Source organism: Protobothrops mucrosquamatus, unplaced genomic scaffold (genome assembly GCF_001527695.2).
Source record: "Protobothrops mucrosquamatus isolate PMUCROS unplaced genomic scaffold, P.Mucros_1.0 scaffold3002, whole genome shotgun sequence".
NCBI lineage: Eukaryota > Metazoa > Chordata > Lepidosauria > Squamata > Viperidae > Protobothrops > Protobothrops mucrosquamatus.
In genome coordinates, this window is record NW_015389020.1 from 45,083 (window position 1) to 57,968 (window position 12,886).

The window sequence follows — 12,886 nt, forward strand, 5'->3', positions numbered from 1 at the left end:
TGAAAAAAAAAAAAAAAGAAATGATGTAGAGGAATTAGTTTTGGGGGGAAAAAATCCTTGGCAATGAAATCCTATGGAAATTCCATTAAAGGATGGTTGTATACGGTGAGCATTAGTATCGAAAACTCACATCATCACACCATACCCAATTAGATCTCACCAGTATAAAAATATGTTCATCAGAATATCCTCATATACATTCAGACATACACAAGCATACATCTTAATAAAATTGTATAAGTTTTAAATATTGTACAAAGAATTATATAGAGTATGCTTATTGAATATTGCTAATAATACACATTAATTTAAAGATTTACAGTATAGATAATATTTATTTTATTTCATATAATTATATTTATTCTAAACAATTACTTTATTACTGCTTAGAAGGAAGGGCGATATATAAATAAAATTAATAACAATATGGTCATTTGGGTCAATTATACTTCTAAACTCTCTATGTAGATCAGGGGTAGTCAACCTTGGCTCTTTTATGACTCGTGGACTTCAACTCCCAGAATTCCTGAGCCAGCTAAGCTGGCTCAGGAATTCTGGGAGTTGAAGTCCACGAGTCATAAAAGAGCCAAGGTTGACTACCCCTGATGTAGATCATAGAGTGCCACATCGCCCAGAAGATAAGATTGTCTGATAGACTTGTTGTTCTCACCACGTTTGTATTTCAACGTTGGCTACATGCCTGCTTTCTGTTACTACTACTGAGACACGTGAATTTATTGCTAGCTGCCCTTTTCCCTCTTTGAATCAGCAGAACTTCTGTATTGCCTTCACCTGCTGTTCATGAGCAATGGAAACACATTGGAAGAGATATGTCCCTTTGATATTATAGCAGAGGTTCTACAGCTGCCTTGCTCTAAAGCTAATGCTTGGCTGTGATCTCTGCTACTTGCTTTCAAAGCTGTGGCAATCGCATTAGCCAACACCCAGGACCAGTAATAAGAAACATTAATAATGCCAGCCAAAAAAGATACATGAGTAGCTGCCATATATAGATGACATTTGTCTCTAACATCCAGTCAAAGATGCATAGCCATGTCAAGCTAGATGAGGTCATTGGCTTCCCACAAGGACTTCAATGTAGGGGAAGGAGACCAGGACAATGGAGATGTCTGCCTGTGTTAATTTTAAATAAGAAGCTTAAGAAGAAGAACTTAACATGGCAAATGTTAAGTCAAAGTTGTAAAAACACGAGTATTGACACAGATGATGGGAAAATGGCTGCTTTATTTATCTCAATTTAAGGAAGAACAAATTATCAAATAACTCTGAGACATGTTACAATTCAGAACTGATAGCGGCCTTCCCGATCAATAACTTGGGTTTGTTATAGAGCAGTGAACTTCTGTTGTAAAGTACAATATAGCTCCAAACTTGAAGGTTAGATATTATTCCCTAATTTTACAGGCACTACTCGCTACCAATTATGCTGTATACATTGTCGGAATGGCTTCTGCGACTTCTGCAAATACACCAGTTTCAAGAATTGAGCTTCTGATATTTACTTATTAAAATGCTAAGGCACTTTCAAAACATTTTTAAAAGTTACCTAAGCAAAAGTTCTATTTTACTTTTTTCCTAATAAAAACAATCCACAAAGCAGAGTAGAATATTGGACAATATGCTATCCGTAGAGTAACTGTACCAGAAAAGCCTGTTTTCAACACTTCTTTACGTTCCTGTGACTTTCTGTCACAAGAGACAGAATGGAGGACAAGGCTATGTAGCAAAGGCTTGGGAAACTTCATCAAGTGTTTGCTCCCAACAAAATTACCTTCTCATTCCTTGTCCAGGAATGAGCACTATCAAGTGTTTTGACCTGATAGCTTGCTTGCTTGCTTGTGCTTGCTCGCTTGGGGGAATGTCCAGAAAGCAATACAGTATGTATTGCTGTAAGAAAGAAAGGTAAGGAAGACTTTGGAAATTTGCTATTTTGCTACTGAATTTGGAAGCCTCAAAAATAGAGCTGGGTGTTTTATGTGAATGCAGATTATCAAACCCAGATTTACAGAGTCTATAGAAATTCACAGAATTTCTTTCCAGAAATACTAAGATATGATTTCTTTATTAATTCCATTTTAATCTCCTAAAGTTATGATAAACTGATTGTAATCAGTTTTCTTCAGTATGAAAAGTAGATTCCTACTATTTAGTACTATAGTACTTAGACTTATATACCGCTCCATAGTGCTTTACAGCCCTCTCTAAGCAGTTTACAGAGTCAGCATATTGCCCCCAACAATCTGGTTCCTCGTTTTATTGACCTCAGAGGTATGGAAGACTAAGTCAATCTCAAGCCCCATCAGAATTGAACTCCAGGCTATCAGCAGAGTTAACCTGCAACACTGCATTCTAACCACTGTGCCACCAACACCATTATTTAGTTATTTAGTTATTTAGTTATTTAGTTATTTAGTTATTTAGTTATTTAGTTATTTAGTTATTTAGTTATTTAGTTATTTATTTAGTTACTTACTTACTTACTTACTTACTTACTTACTTACTTACTTACTTACTTACTTACTTACGTTCTATTTCTTCTAGAAGCTCAAGAAGAAGAAGTTAATCTATATTTGTAGCAAAGATGCAGTGATATCTGGGGGATCTCATTACTTTCATCAAAATTATGGAAACAGTATCATAGTACAAGCTTGACCTCTTTTGGATGTTTATGTGATATTGTGTACACATAGAAAAAGAGTTGGGTTATGTTGTAATGTAGTGACACTGCTTTCATCAGTCTGCCTTTGCTTTCTCTGTCCACCCTACCACATATGCCATATGACTGTCCTGGGAGTCATGATTGGTCCTGCATGCATAACGCTATCTAAGAGCTTTAATTTTGAGTTCTTTAATATATTTCTAAAGAGAAGAGAAATAATAAGGAGGTGACAGAAATGTTAATTTCCATCTTGTCTTCTGTATAAAGTAATCACAGGATAGATGATCACTGCATCCTATAGATCTCAATTGTACAATGGTTTGAGTTATGAAGCACCTCATAGCTCAGGAAAAAAATGCATTGCACAGAAAATGGTCTCATTTTCAAGCTCTGCATAACATTATGCTGAGAATTAAATATGGTTCCATGGTCACAGCTTTCCCCTGTCTGTGCTGAAAACTAGAGGAACCAGTAGCCTGATTTGGCATACCTGCTTCCCCAGTTCTGACTATTTGGTCACCAGAATAGTAATGCTAAACCCAAAACAGAAGGATGACCAGATAGATCTCTATTATACTACATCTGAGTAAATACAGAACCCATATCTAGTGCTAACATTTGGTCTTAAAATCCTTAATCTTTTTTTGTTTTCTATTATTTTGCCTTGTCTTTCTTGATCTTCTTTTTGCTGGAGATGGGTCTCTGATATCACAGCTTCAGCTGCCTAATTTTAACCTCTTAACATGGTTTGCTAAACTATCAAGATCTAGATCCAAGCCAGAAATAGGAGGCAATGGGAGGATCATGTGCTTGACAAGGAGCCAGGCTGCCTGCCAAAACACATTGGAGAGGGATGGAATTTCTTGCCCCTGTGAAAATGCAGTGCTAAATCGTCCTCTGTCTCTTCTCCTCTTTATACACAAGTGGATCTCTCTAGTGCCCTGAACTGTCATCTGAAACTAACAAGGGGGATATTTCCATAGGAAGATGAGCTTCAGAACTTACTCAGCCCTGTGAAAACGTGTAACACAATTTCTGCAATGGTTAACAAAAATATTTCAGTGCAATTCACCACGCTATGCCATTTCACAAATAACTTCAAAAAATGCAAGGAATGAATCCTAAACATTCCTTGGCATCCTCAAGTGTCTGAAGAAGGTATGTGTTCATACCATGAGTGATCTTTCGGGTCCCTAGCTTCATGGGTGTGATTTATTTTATGTCTCTATTTACACCAGTGCTCAACCCTGCTTGATCATTCTAGACCTTTATATGAATACGCTATTTCAAGATCTAAATGTTACATGTTTCTTTTCACCTGGAAGCTGCTATTAATCCATCAACTTAACCTTTCACCTTTCAGAGTCGAATCCCAAATTTGTATCAAATTCCTGCTACATCTACAGAGCCAATGGACGTCTATACTCCCTTCAGTAAAAGAAGCTAGTCTGTACCCATAAACTTTGACAGGTACGGAACTTCACATAAATTAGCCATTAAATCAACTGTTGATTTATCATGGTCATCATTACTGTCGTTGCTTTGTCAAATCATAACAATTTAGCAGGCCCTGATTACAATTAGCTGCTACTATTGTGCTCACTGAACTCTATCATCATGGAACTCTGTCAGTTCATTCTGGGTTCTAATATTGTGCATTTAGATGTCTCCATTCATAAAACACGGTAGTTCATTATCGGCTGCATTTGAGCTGAAACAATGTATTTAGTATGTTTCTCTCTACCAGGCTTGACAGCTATGTATTATCATTTTCAGATCTATCAAACAAATCCACCCACAGGACTGGCTTATAATCTCTCAACTCAAGGGTCCAGGGAAACAAATTGTAATGCCTTACCTACCCAAGGCCAGAAGACTTGAAGCTATTCAGATCTCTAGGGGAAGTGCCGTTCTACCAAAGGGTCTGTAGTTTCAGGAGAAAACATAGCACCTCTTGAATTTATACCGCACGAGGTGCAAGAAAGACTGCATGTCTCTGTTCCTATGAAGGCTGCTGGACAGAAAAGAATATGCATCGAAGTTCCAATGAGGAAAAATAAGACCCTTTCCGTATCAATTGGGACTGCACACGGGGGCTACAAGATACCACTCGTCATCCCACCCGCCCCCTGGCATGAAAGGGACAAACAAAAAGAAGCAAATATGAGTTTCAGCAATGACTTCAGCCTTGCTTCCTGTGACAGTAATCTATGCTTCTTGCTGAAAGAAATGTGAAAGCTTGCTACTGCGCTGCAGGAATGTGTGGACTGTGTAGCGTTTTATGGAACTGGAAGGTGAGAAACTGAAGTATGGCTTGGCAAGAGCATGCTGGAAAAGCTGGAGGACTGAAAGACATGCATGTGTCTTTACACACTCAGGGGTCAGAGATTAACAAAGATCAGGAAGAGGAGGAGGACCATGACCAAAGGTCCCTAACACCGGATGTTTAAACCTTCTAAAGCAGAACTGCATGACTTTGGATTCAACAGTGCCCTCATCATAATCATCAATCAATTCTAATTTGGTCCCCGGAGCAAATTATTAAAAGCTATAAAACATAGTGAAAATATTCAAATAATCAAGAACAGTGTCTAAAATATCAGAGGCATGAAGATTTAAACACAATGCGCTTAAAAATTTATAAACGCGTTTTAAATTGTCTTACAGTTTTTAAGTGTTTTAACTAATGTGTATCCAGATAATTTTAGTTATTAGCATGATAATAATTATTCCATCCATCCAATAATTGGGTTGAATCATCATCATTTTATCCAGCTCCTTCTAGACTATCTTCAAGCAAGAGACACTAATTTTGTTTTTACAACTAAGTCCAAAGCAAGTTCAGAGCTTTGCAAGACCAATAAGCTCAGCTGAGCATTTACACTAGCATACCATTCTTCACCTAACTGATCCAAAAATCTTGCAATAACAAGAAAAAAATTACAGGCTCCAAATGAAAATTTGAAAGTTAGGAGAATAATTTTTTGCAGTGTTAATATAACAAATCAGAAATGCAAGGTGTGCCGGGAACTATGTCAGCTCATTACAAGATAATGACTTCCAGTGGTTCATCAGCCTCCACATCTATCCTTCATATGATTTTATTTTTGGGTGCTCTCTATAATTTCTCCAGCACAGAAACATTTCAGTAATTAAAGAAAAAAGTTAAATACTATTAAGTTAGATAGGTAGTAATAGACCTATTCAGAGTTTCAGTATTTTGACCCACACATTCAGGTAAAAATGTTTGAGCCTGCCTACAAACTTGCTCTTCTCTCTCCCCTGCCCTCCCCCCCCCCTGCATTATGAAGAATGATATAGAAGAGCACTGATTACTATTGATATGGTTTCCTGCTATCTAGCATCTTGAAACCCAAAGGAATTGGAAGCTTTAAAGCAAATACGGGCAGGTTCAACACAAGTTGCAGAGATGCTTAAGTGAATAATAGATACAGTACTACAGAACTATTTGGTGGTGAAGGAACTATAATGGGTCACCACTATATCCATGTGCTGCCATCTGGTGGTGTTTTTCCAAGTGCCTTTAGACCCTAGTTGGCTTGACCCACAAAGTAAACTGATGGAATGTTCAAATGAGCATTTGACCTTTTTATCAAGGATTTCAAGAACAGAATTATCTTACATCTGCTTAGCCTTGGATGCCATCACTTCTGCAATTTTATAAGTGGAGGTGTTCAGGATATGTGCAGAATATTATATAGACCCTTTTATTTTTTTTGCCAGATGAATTTATCTTGTGGTGACCTGAGTATACAAGAAATGCTCTTAATAACAGATAAACAACCTCAAGGAATCTGGCTTATTTGGGGTCTGCTCAATTCTTGTTGTATTCGCTCTTATCCTTTAGCAAGAAGGTTGACTGGCTGGATCTAGGAGGTAATAAATGTCTCTTTAGAAAGGGAACAATTGAAGTAAAATTGAAAGAATCAGGATGTAATCCTTCCTGAATAAACTTCAGAAGTTATTGATGACATGATTTGGATGGGATTGTCGCACCTTAGATGCTGAGTTGAAAAATATCAGATGCAAAAGGAAGTAATGTCTGCTTTTGAGCCACAGATTCCTAATCTCAGAGGTAGCTAATGCATTTAATGTCCTGCCCTTGGGATCCACAAGATATGATGCTTTCCTTCATTACGTCAATGGAAAACCAACAGTAGATGTGCCATGTGTTTGTTCCACCACCTGCAGCCTTTCTTCTTTAAAAAGGCATCATGATGTTTAGCCAAACAGAAGAAGGACCAAAAGATCCAATTGGAATACTGTATTTGCACTGTGCTATCATAAAAAGGTTCAGCTTATACAAAGACAATAAGAATCTCATTTAAGGGTGCTTCATTTGGTGTCTCTGCTTCATCTACCCCATGCCTTTCCCTAATGAAAAATGGCTCCCATCGCTAGCTGCATGTGCAACGTAAGGCAGATTAAGGCATATCCCTAAGAATGTATATGCGAAGGTGCTATCAATTGGAAGCGTCTTCCTCCAAAGAAAACTGCTGGAAGAAAGTTTTTTTCCTTGAGGCTGATCCAAATCTCGATCCCTGGGTTAGGAATCACTGGGCAGCAGAAGAAGAACAGGAGATGCATTCAGTGAAGAATAAGAAGTAAATCTGAATATGTATACTCTCTCACTGGAAATAAGGAACGAGATCAGAATAGTTTGCAAAGCGTACACTAACTGAGTGCACAGCTCAGGAAAAACATAAAAAGAAAACATGCATTGTCAGCATTCAAGTAAGTATTGACAGTGATTAAAGAAAACTCCAGATATAGAGAGAACTGGAAGGACAAAGTGACTGACATAAACCAGATGCCATATTCCTATTGCTCAGCCTAAAGTCACACATAAATAAGCCACCATACATTTTCAGGCCCGTTAATATTGGTGTAGTGTCAGATCTGCATGTCAATAAGTATTATTTTGTATGTAATGAATGAAACTCAGTACTGTTCTCTAAAGTATCCCACTTGTTATTTCTATTGCAAGAATATTATCGGCTGGTGTACAAATGTTACCTAATTCTGACAGAGTTTTCTTTCTTGAAAAGTAGTACCTCCCTGTCCATGCCAATGTTTTTTCATAGCCTCCAAAGAAGTATCCTGTTGCCATCCCACATAACGGTCTCGGTTCATAATAAAGAAAAATCATTAGCCTAATTTTTTTTTTAAAAAAAATGGAAATAAAAACTGCTGGTTGCTAAAGAACGGCAGGCAACCCACAAGCCCATGGCTGTTTACAACCCTCCTCACTGCCTGTTTAAACACCGATTGCAAAATAATGCTAGGCATCCTAGTCACTGCCATCACTTTCACAATGGTCCATAAGTACACAGCAATGGCGGGACATGCTTTGCTTAACACAATTTATTGCCCTGGATGCTTCATTTATAATATCTAATGCTTCTCTTCTTTCCTGACTCTCTCCAGTCAAGCTCAACTTCTGATGATTGGACACTCCCATGCAGTTTCCCTGGCAACAATATCGAAGTAATTTATTAGAGCATTTTTCTAAATTCCTCATCCAGCTACAGTCCAGGGATTTTCTGGTGGTCTACCAACCAAGAACTAACTAAGAAGTCTGTCCCTATGTAGCTAGTTGAAATAAGCTAAATTGTAATAGCAAGTTTTTCCAGCTTCTTCCCTACTTCCTTCTCTGAGGCAAAAATGGTGATGACACTAATTACGGTGCTCAGGAACAGAAGTGAATAGGTTGGAGCAGCGGTTCTCAGCCTATGGGTTGCGACCCCATTTGGGGTCGATCGACCATTTCACGGGGGTCGCCAAGCAAGGCTTTCCACCATTTTTTTTCCCCTTTTCCGGCGGGTGCCTTACCTCCCTTGAGCTGGGCCAGCTGGTGGTCGGCCTGCTCCGTCTCTGCCGCTTGCCAGCTACGCCTCGACCGGCGCAGGTGGCGGAACTATGCATGCGCGGCGCTCCCTGGCAGGGAACGTCCTCAACTTACGACCGGTTGGGTAGTCCTCGACTTACGACCGGTTTAGTCCTCAACTTACGACCGGTTTAGTCCTTGACTTACGACCGGTTGGGGGTCGCGGCATTAAAAAGGTTGAGAACCACTGGGTTGGAGGCTTTCATGGATGGATGGATGGATGGATGGATGGATGGATGGATGGATGGATGGATGGATGGATGGTGGGTCTCTTTCTCCTCCTGCTCTGAATTTGCTGCCCTACTGCATTTTTTTTAAATTACACTACAGCAGTACTCTTTAATATATTTGTTTAAAAATAATCCTATAAACTCAATAGAAATTACAGCCCTATAAACGTGCACAAAGTGGCTGTGAAAACTAATTGACTGCACACTTGTTTCCACTGCAGATGTTTGAGGTCAAATATGTTAATGCTTGTTGGTATCTTAATCCTTAAAATTCCCTAGCAGAAGTTAAATATCTACCCCTTCTAAGGCTGTTTTGTGTCTGTATCATCGGCAACTAACAGGATTCCCTTAGCATAGGAGGAAATCCTGGATGTTTTAGAAATGACATACTTGGTTTACATTGCATTCTGTCAACACAGTTAATGCGGCTACAGGCAGAAGAACATGGACCGGATAATATTGCATTCTGGCAATCTGTGTCTACGAGGAATGCAATCTCTGTGTCATCTGGTAAGGCTTCTCTGTTTTGTGCAAAGTTCCAAATGGCACCTCTTTATTTATTTAAGGACTTTAGGTCAAAACCAACACCGTAATTGTGCCAAGAAAGGACTTGGAAGCCAGTGCAAATATTGGTAACATGCTCTTGGAAATTCAACCAAGAGGCAAATTACCAGCTTGTGCACTTAGCAAGCAGCCAAGCAGTCAACAAGAATATCTCCACCCAGAGCACGTTACAGTAATGTAACTTGAATCTCATCCACCAAATCCAACTTTTAGAAAGGGACACAAAAGTTTGCGAAACAGAGAAGCATGTGTGTTGTTAAAAGAGTATTTACATTTTTAAAAGAACAGCATATCCAATTAAAATGTTACAGTCTGAGTGAAGAAACCTACAAACTGATTTCATATGCTGATGTGTGGTTCATTAAAACTATACAGTTAAAACTATACAGTTTATGCCGTGGATTTGGAAGTAAACTATGTGAATTGGTTTCAGTTTAAAATGTGTCATATTACAATGTAAAACAAGTAGACTGTGATCAAACTGAAACAATTGGACATTTGTTTAACACCACCACACTGTATAGTTTGATGAAATGTAAATATGTTTTCCTGGATTCTGAACTTCACAGGCATCTGAAACATTTTAATGACAATTAGGAATGTTTTCCTGCTTCAGCTTGTGTACCTTGCTGATGTTTGCAAGTCATGCTAGCACTATTTCAGATGTCATCATGCTGCCTTCCAGCTCATTTGGGAGAAGTGACTCTACAAGGCCAGCTGCCAGGAAATCTTTGGCCAAATACATAGGTGAACACATTCTTCTTTCCAATTCCTAGCTAGAAAACAACCAGTGGCAAATCCTACTTCCTGATGTCAGCAATCATACATATTCAAGCAAGGAGGACTGCCAGCTGAGCTGATCTTAAGGCAAACACAACCAATGATGATGGTTACTTGCCAGAAATAGCAACCATTACAAAGTACCTCCATAACAGATATTAAGCTATTGCATCAGTTACCATCTCTTCTTGTGAAAGGGTCTCTGCAATAGGTGGGGTGTGATGCTCATGGGGACAGGAGAGGGAAATCTTTCACCAGCAACCAAATTCTAGTCCTGAATGGAAAACATAGCTAGGGTGAGTTGAGGGTCAGAAGTGCACTTCTTGTCAATTTCTGGATTTTGGCAGTTGCTCCCTGACTTTATTCCAGAGTGCTTGTTTTGCATTCTTCTAGATTGATTCTTAATGCTGAATTTCCATATCTGATAACTAGATACAGATGCAAGCTTCTTCACTGGATTACCTAATGTTAGCGAATGATGTGCCCATCACTACATCTTTGTATGGGCATCTTTATAATGAGCCAAAATGTGGTCACCACTTCTAGTTGCTCATGATCTGAATGGCACAACAGTTTCATAATGGATGTCAATATTGATTCTTTCATTTAAAGGGAAACATTTGCTTGGATTATTAATAGAAAGCATGAGCATTTGTTTCAAACGGCGGTTGTTCCTTTCTCCCATCCTATTGCCTGTCATAATCTACCCCTCACAGTAAAGGTAAAGACATCCTCAAGTTAACCCAAAGGTGCTTTTCTCAGGAGGCAACTAGACCTCCACCTGGATAACTGAGAACCTCTATAGACATTCTCAAGTTAAGCTGAACTTCTAGCATTACATTAGTAAAAAAAACTCAGGCCATGCCCATGCCCTTTCCTTGGCAACATTATGGAAATAGTTTGCTATTTCTTTCTTCCAATATGTTTACTCAACTTTCCAGCCTAGTTTACAGTCCTGAAATTCTCAAGGGATCTCACATCCAAGGTCATTTCCCCACTAAAGACTTATAACACCTTCATTCCATCACTCAGTTATTGCTGCATTGAAGCAATGGAATGTCTGTCCTTACTGCTCTTATTCTGGCATAATAATGATTGGATGATGCTAGAATACTCCAGGGTGCTAGTGGGGAAAGAAGTCAGCTTAGCATCCAAACTGAGACAAGATTGACCAGGTGCTGCCACATACTTAAATGCCTCTCTGAATACAGTAAGGATATGCTAATTCTGTATACACAGGAGAGAGAGAGAGAGGGAGGGAGAGGGAGGGAGGGAGGGAGAGAGAGAGAGGGAGGGAGGCATGACTTATGACAAATTGATTTTATTTTATACATTGGCTCTGGTGTGAGATTAATTTTATCAGTTCTGTCTGGTTTCTTTACAATTGGTGTGAGGTAGATACCCATGTCCTGGGCCAGCCTCCCCTCTCTGCCCCAAGTTGGCAAAATGAACATGTTCTATACATAATTGTATGTGTTCTTGTTAATTTCATTTCTACAAGACTGTTTTTTTTTGTTCTTAATTAGCATTGCTGCTGTAACTCATTGGCTTTAAAATGCCAAGGAACTGAGAACATGGAAAGTCATACAAATCAGTAGTATTCTAGGTAGATGAATATAGAAATGAAAGAAAGTATTTAGAATTGGGTTTATTGTCCATATATCATCTACACATCACACATATTCATTTTTAAATAATAGATTTTGAAATAGCTAAACTAACGTTAGCATATCCAATTTATCAGGATTAGTACGTTACAACGATGTTAGTTCATGATTTCATAATTTGCTATGATTTGGGGGGAACAAAGAGAATCACGTTAGTTTATTAGAAAAGAAAAGGGGAATAACTTAAATGTCATAAAAGATGTGTAACTTTCAGGTTCTCCAGAATATTTCAACAGGAGAGGAAGTATAAGAAGCAGAGGATGAGAGCAAAAAATAGTAGAAACTTCCAAACCTAAGTCCCTTTTTGGTTCCCTTTACTAAATTAGCATCTTAAAGTGAATTCTTCTGCCAGCCAAGGACTACAGTTAATGACCAGTTCTGTTTGTACCATGCACAGATCCACAAAGTAAGCTTCACATTACACAAACCATGCTTATGTGGTTATCTTATGGGACAGAGTGTACGGAGCCCCAGCACTCCAGTTAGGGGAACAAAACCAATGTATTAGCTAACCAGAATTAGGAAATGATCCAAGCCATACAATTGGTGGGGGGGATTGGGGGGGGGGGTTTCCACCGTCCTCAATCCCTTTCCAACGTCCATATATTTTCAATCGTATGCAAGGCATCCAGAAAACTTTTTTTGCTCCTGGTATGGAACGAAGAAGAGGATCGGTCGACGACCTCAGTGTTCAGGCTGTATCTGCTCCTTCATCCCAGTTCTGTCACTGCATTTCCAGATTTCGAACCTTTCTCGGGTATTCCTGAGTGGGAGGACCAGGGATGCAACCAACCCATGCTCGACGAGGCCTCCTGGAGACGATGCCGCTGCTGCTCTTCTACTACAGGGGGAGGACAGAGAAGTCCAGCGCCGCCGGGCCAGTCCCCACTCGCAGCAGCACAAAGCGGCGCGGCACGAGTGGCCGCGGCGCACCAGGGCGTCAGGGGCGCGCGCGCACGCGCTTTCCCCATTGGTCCCGAGGGCTGGCCAGTCCCCGCCTCCGCTTGACGCCGGCCCTGCCGTTTAAATGCCTCCCGACGGGCGCCCGCCGCGCCTT